The sequence below is a fragment of the Cupressus sempervirens genome, chromosome 1, assembly GCF_028749045.1.
Source record: "Cupressus sempervirens isolate cs-2001-9-10 chromosome 1, ASM2874904v1, whole genome shotgun sequence".
Taxonomy (NCBI): Eukaryota; Viridiplantae; Streptophyta; class Pinopsida; order Cupressales; family Cupressaceae; genus Cupressus; species Cupressus sempervirens.
Window position 1 is genome coordinate 292,126,832 of NC_143118.1, and position 6,333 is coordinate 292,133,164.

The following is a 6,333-nucleotide window of genomic DNA, read 5'->3' on the forward strand; positions in this document are numbered from 1 at the left end:
GAGATTTATCTTTTTATTTTGTATTTGGTTAAGATAACAGTATTTGTTTTTTTAATTGCATTTTTATGGCATCTAACCCTAATTATATCTTTGTATAATGTATGTTTCATGCATCATTCCCACCTATTTATTTATGTGTATGATGTATTGTTCAAAATGGGATTTTTGGTTTGAACTCCATAGATTCAACCATGCACTCACTTAGACCGTTTGGATAGTCTATTTATGACTCTACCTGGTGAGACTTGAACTGCAGACATCAAATCTTCATATTGTAAGAAAAAACTTCAAAAAAAGAGAGCATCATGGTACACTTTTTTTAAAAATTTGAGTCTAATTCATCATGAAAATATGTAGTTGTATGACATCTTGAAATCTCTTCTTGTAATTTTTTAAGAGAAAATTTTATTATTATGGTTTAACATATAATAAGCAAGCATTTTCATATCTCCAATAAAAATATCTAAGTCACTCTCAATGATGAATATATACATTTCAATATCATTTTCTACTTGTAACTAGCCAACCCAATTTGAATGAAGCTAGAGCTCATCTATTTAATTCTAGACCCTGAACTATGTTTGAACTAGATAGAGATTTGTATGATGCTCGCAGGTGTTTTGACAGGATGCCTGGGTGAAATTTGGTGACATGGACTACAATGGTAAGGATTATGTACAAATAGGGTATCTTTATGATGGTGCAAAAGTGTTTGTCAAAACACCTAAATGAAATGTTATTTCTTAGAATGCTATGTTTTTTGGATACGCAAAGTGGACAACTTGGAAATGCTTGTAATATTTTCCAAGAAATGCTTGAAAAGAATTTAGTCTCATAAAATACAATAATTAGAGGACATGTTTAGAATGGGTTGTTCTGCAAAGCTGATGATTTCTTTAAAGGAATGCTACTTACAGGAGATGAGTCAAATCCTATCACTTATAACTCCCTTCTCTCTGCCTTTTTCCATTCAAAAACTCTTCCATATGGAAAGGAAATACTTGGAGCCATTTTGAGAAGTGGGTTCCAGTCTGATGTAAATGAAAGCACCACACTTATAAATTTGTATGCCAATTTGGAAGCTTGGATGATGCATGTAAGGTGTTTGAAAAAATGCCAGAGAGAAATTTTATAACATGGAATGTACTGATGGGAGGATATGTTAGCAATAGAGCCTTAGAAAAGGCTTGAAAGCTCTTTGAAGAGATGCCACAGTGGGACATTATTTCTTGGAGCAGCATGGTTCTATTTATCTACAGATTGGGTATATTACGAAAGTAATGAAGTTGATTCAAAAAATGCCAGAGAGAAATGCAGTTTCATGGAATGTAGTGATTATTAGATATGTACAGAATGGGAAATTTGAAGAGTCTCTAAAACTCTGTTAACAAATGCAACTGATTGGTTTGAAGTACATTCAATTAGGTTTGTTAGTATTCTTCCTACATGTTTCAACTTAACAGCTTCTAAACATGGCAAGAAGGTGCACGAAGGAATAGTAAGGCATGGATACAAGAAAAATAGCATTGTGAGTAGTGCTCTAGTAGACTTCTATGCCAAACATGGTTTGCATAAAGGAAGCAAAAAGAGTGTTTGACAAAATAAATAAACAAGATGTTGTTTCATGGACTGCAATAATTATGGGATATGCTAAGCATGGATGTGTTAATATATCCCTTTGACTCTTCAAACAAATGCAATAGCCCAAGAGGACCTTGTTACATTTATTGGTGTTCTCTCTGCCTGCTTCCATGTAGGCTTGGTGCAACAAGGGTAGAAATACTTTTACAACATCAGTTAAGATTATCACATGAAACCTTCATTAGATTGTTACTATTGTATGGCTGATCTACTTGGTTGTACTGGAAACCTTCTTGAGGCCCTAAAGCTCATCAAGCAGATGGTAATAGAACTAAATGTTGCAATTTAGGTATCTTTCTTATCTATTTATAGAATCCATGGTACTCTAGAGTTTGCAAAACATGCAACTAAATACCTTTATGCCTTGAACCCTGAAATTCATGCGCAATATGTGTTTCTACCAAAAATTTATGGTGCGGCTGGGAGATGAGATAAGAACTAGAAACTAAGAAATTTGATGAAAAATAGAGGAGTAGAAAGGACTTCTAGATGGACTTGGATAGATGTTAATAATTTTGTGAATGCTTTCTATGCTAGAGATAAGTTATTTTCAAAAATAGAGAAGACCTATGAATAACTAGATACACCCCCCATTAAAAATTAGGAGAAGATGAGCTAGAAGACTAAATTTGAACCCTAAGCTTCACTGACATAAAGTTGAACCAAGAAGTCCTAGCTATTGACTATCACTTTCATACCCTAGAGCTTTGATTTAAAGGTATGTGGTGAGATACACAATCCTCCAATTTCATCAGATTATAATAGAAAAAACTAAATCAAAGGATTTCAATAAAATAATCTCAATAATAATATTTTTTAAAATTTTGATGAGAAATCATAAAATGTAATATGAAATGATTATGCAAAAAAAAAATATACAGAGAATAATCTAGAAACTTAGCAACAATATTGGTAGACCATATCCAAATCTTATCTCTTTGAATAAAAAACCAAATTAAAAGGCAGATTGTAAGGCCAGATTTTATTTCTTCATGAACTAGTAATAACTAGAACATGGAATTCTCCATGAATATGCAATAGTGAATCAACCATTTGTACTACAGTATAGGATTTCTTCATAAAAAACCACACTTATATATTACATAAATCAGGTAGAACAAGAACTTAGAGCCTCCTGACTATAATTTGTGGATTTTTCTTTCAAGAAGCTAATGAGCCTAAAAAAAAGAAGAACTACACCTAAGCATGGAGATCTTGTACAATTTGTAGAATGAATAATTCTTTATTTTTTATGAACCTTCATATATGTTCCTGCCATGAACTGGTTAAAGATGAAAATTTCTAACCATTGAAGAGGTAATCTCCTTGTTTTGACCAGAAAAGGAATAGTGAATCAACAGTTTGTACTACAGTATAGGATTTCTTCATAAAAAACCACACTTATATATTACATAAATCAGGTAGAACAAGAACTTAGAGCCTCCTGACTATAATTTGTGGATTTTTCTTTCAAGAAGCTAATGAGCCTAAAAAAAAGAAGAACTACACCTAAGCATGGAGATCTTGTACAATTTGTAGAATGAATACTTCTTTATTTTTTATGAACCTTCATATATGTTCCTACCATGAACTGGTTAAAGATGAAAATTTCTAACCATTGAAGAGGTAATCTCCTTGTTTTGACCAGAAAAGGAATCGATGATTTAGAGACTTTCTATGAATGTGTTTCTTTCTTAATCATTTGTTGGTCCTTTTTGGAGTTATAGTAGCATAATTAAAACAATTTCAATATTTCTCATTGAAGTAACGAGTCTATTATAACTCTGATCTTTGACTTGGTACAAAAAGAAACTAATCACTCATTCAATCAATTAAATTAGTGAGCTTAAAAGGAATGTAAATAGCATGTAGAAGCTAGAGATGGCCAGTAAGAATTTTTTTGAATTAAATAATATCTAAGGGTTTTCCTAGTCAAACCTAGATAGAGTCATTGACTAGCAATATTCAATTTATATGCGATAAAAACACTTTTGAGACAATGTTCTATTATAATTACTAATATAGAAGTTTCAATTATTATAAATAGCTATATTTTTTAAATATGTTAATTCTTATTGGTTAACATCACTACAACCATTTCTCTCAGGGGTACCTACTGGAAGCTTTTCACTTCCTAAATGTGGTTATAAAAAAAATGGCATTGTCTAGTAGTAACGAAACTTGAGAAGCCCAATCTTCATTGACATGTACACGAGGTACAATTGAGCATGAAGGAGACTAATCTGAACTATTGGGATTATAGATGAATTCTTCAAATCTCTCATACATATTATCTTCATATCTTTCTAGCCAAGAGTTCTCTGCAAATGTCATTTCAAATGGCAGAACCATATTAGTCAAGGAGACATAATATAAATATATAGTAGTTTTCAATGGGAAATATATATAGGAGTTTTCAAAAAAGAACCTTTTGTACACTATTCTTCAATAGTGGAAAAATATAGAAAAATATTCTTTGTATTCTAATTTTTAATAAAGAAGTTTTCCTAAACTCAGCTGGTCATTGGTTAAAGATTAAAACTAGGATTTTCAATAGGAAGATTCAAAAGGACTCTATAATTTCAATAATAGGTGGATATAAAAAAATAAGTAGCATGTTAATCCTAAATCCTTTCTTGAGAATATGAGTAATGAAGTCAAATTCTTATAAGACAATAGAGGAAATACAAACTTGAAACAATTATCGAAGAACCCTCCCCCAGACCATAGGATGATTCTCTTATGTCCATCAGATGATTTATTTAGCATATAAACTCTAGTTGAGTGAGCTTTATGTTGTCCATCATGTGAATGTATAAAAGATGAAGGGGATTAAAACAATAACTATATATGAAGAAGTTAACAATGACTTGCAACCTGACATGCATAAAAATCTTGAAAATACCTTTGTGAGTCTTGAAGTACTTCCTAATGTGTCCTTGTTCTCTAGAGTTACAATTGGGGAAGGTATGGCCTTTTCGACATCTAGAAATGGAGATCATGAAGGAAATTAAAATTAGTTAATTGACTTGCCAAACACTTCAAATCGAAAAGTCCCTATTATTGAGTCAATACCAAAATGTTATTATTATCCTACTCTGACAAGCTCATAATAAAACTGTGTTAGTGCAAAAAAGGTCATGATAGGATCGTGTTAGTGCAAAGAAGGTCATAATCAGATGAAAAATGTAGTGTTCTAAAATAATAAAAAATAACTATTAAACTTGTCAATGCCAAATACAATTCTAGGATGACATGTATGATTTCTTCCCTTCAATTTGAATGCCATATTAAACTTTCATATAAGTTGTAATATGTATGATAAATTTGTATAATCAATTCAATGTTAATATTAAAATATTGACTTGGGATAAGATTATAATCATAATTTAATATTCTATTTTAGTTTTATTCATCATCTTAAAATAAATGATTCCTAATATTATGTTATATGTTACTTCTTAATCGTATTTGTAATAATAAATTATATTATGTAATATTATTAACAATATTTTCTTTCTTTATTATAATAATTTGAATAATTATTTTTCATAGTGTATTATTATTTATTTGATTAACATGATTATTATTATGATTATGGTTATATTTAATTTAATAGTTTTTTTTAACTTTGTATTTAGGCTCTATTATCATTCAAATCTAGCTTTGAAAATGGGACATTACATTATGGTCAAGGATATGAAAATTATGGTTATGATCAACCATCTCAGGATCCATCAATGTATGGTTCTAGGGCTTATCCTATAATTGGGGTTATCAATAGGTGAAGCATAACCATTGCCTACCAGACTTTACTAGTCCATTATTTCCTTTTGTTATAGGTTTTTAAAAGAAATTTCTCATAAACATATTATTTAGTTCATTGTTACATTTATGAATTGGTGCCACTTCCCATATTACTAGGAATAAATTAATTATAGATCATTGATAAAAACTTTCTTTTCATGTGCCTTATTTCTATTAAATCCCTATTTTTATGTTGTTTGTAGACTAAGGTTCAATAAATGTCAAGATAAGGTGTAATGAACACTTTTAGCACCCACCTGAACATAAGAAAGAGGAAATATTTGATCCTTTGGCACCTCCATATGTTAAAAAGTGAATATTTCAATTGATTGTGTTTCATAGTTTTTAATATATGTGATTTTTTAATGGGGTTTAATGTTTTTATTTAATGCAAAGGTTTATTTTCTTGACATAAATTGCATAATCATTTTTATCTTTTTCTGAGAAGTTAGCATAAGAAACAATACTTGTGTGTGGTCAAAGTGCTCCAAATTATATTTTATAAGAGTCTATCACTACAATAATTTATAGAAGTGTAATTGACATGAAATATAATTTTAAAATGCTTGAACAAAAGAATTTAAAATTCTTGAATTGTTATTGATAAAGATTTAAATTATTGCTTTTCATAATAATTAAAATTTGTCTTCTTCGAGAAGAGTATATCATGTTATAGTGACCATGATCATGGTAGATCTAATATTGGGAATACAACTTTGTCAATTTTTTGCATTATTCTTTAAATGGTACTAGCTCAATGGAAGAGCACCTACTTTATAAGTAGGAGGATGGTGGTTCAATTCCATCGTGCCATAATATGACTAAATTAATGATTAAATAAACTATCAAATAAAGTACCAAATATACTACCATATATACTACCAA

General features: G+C 29.9%; 1 pseudogene; it reads left to right on the top strand.

Annotated features, from left to right (window-relative positions):
• Positions 1–577: 577 nt before the first annotated feature.
• LOC149577253 (pentatricopeptide repeat-containing protein At3g29230-like) lies at positions 578–2,218 on the top strand (annotated as a pseudogene).
• The last annotated feature ends 4,115 nt before the right edge of the window (positions 2,219–6,333 follow it).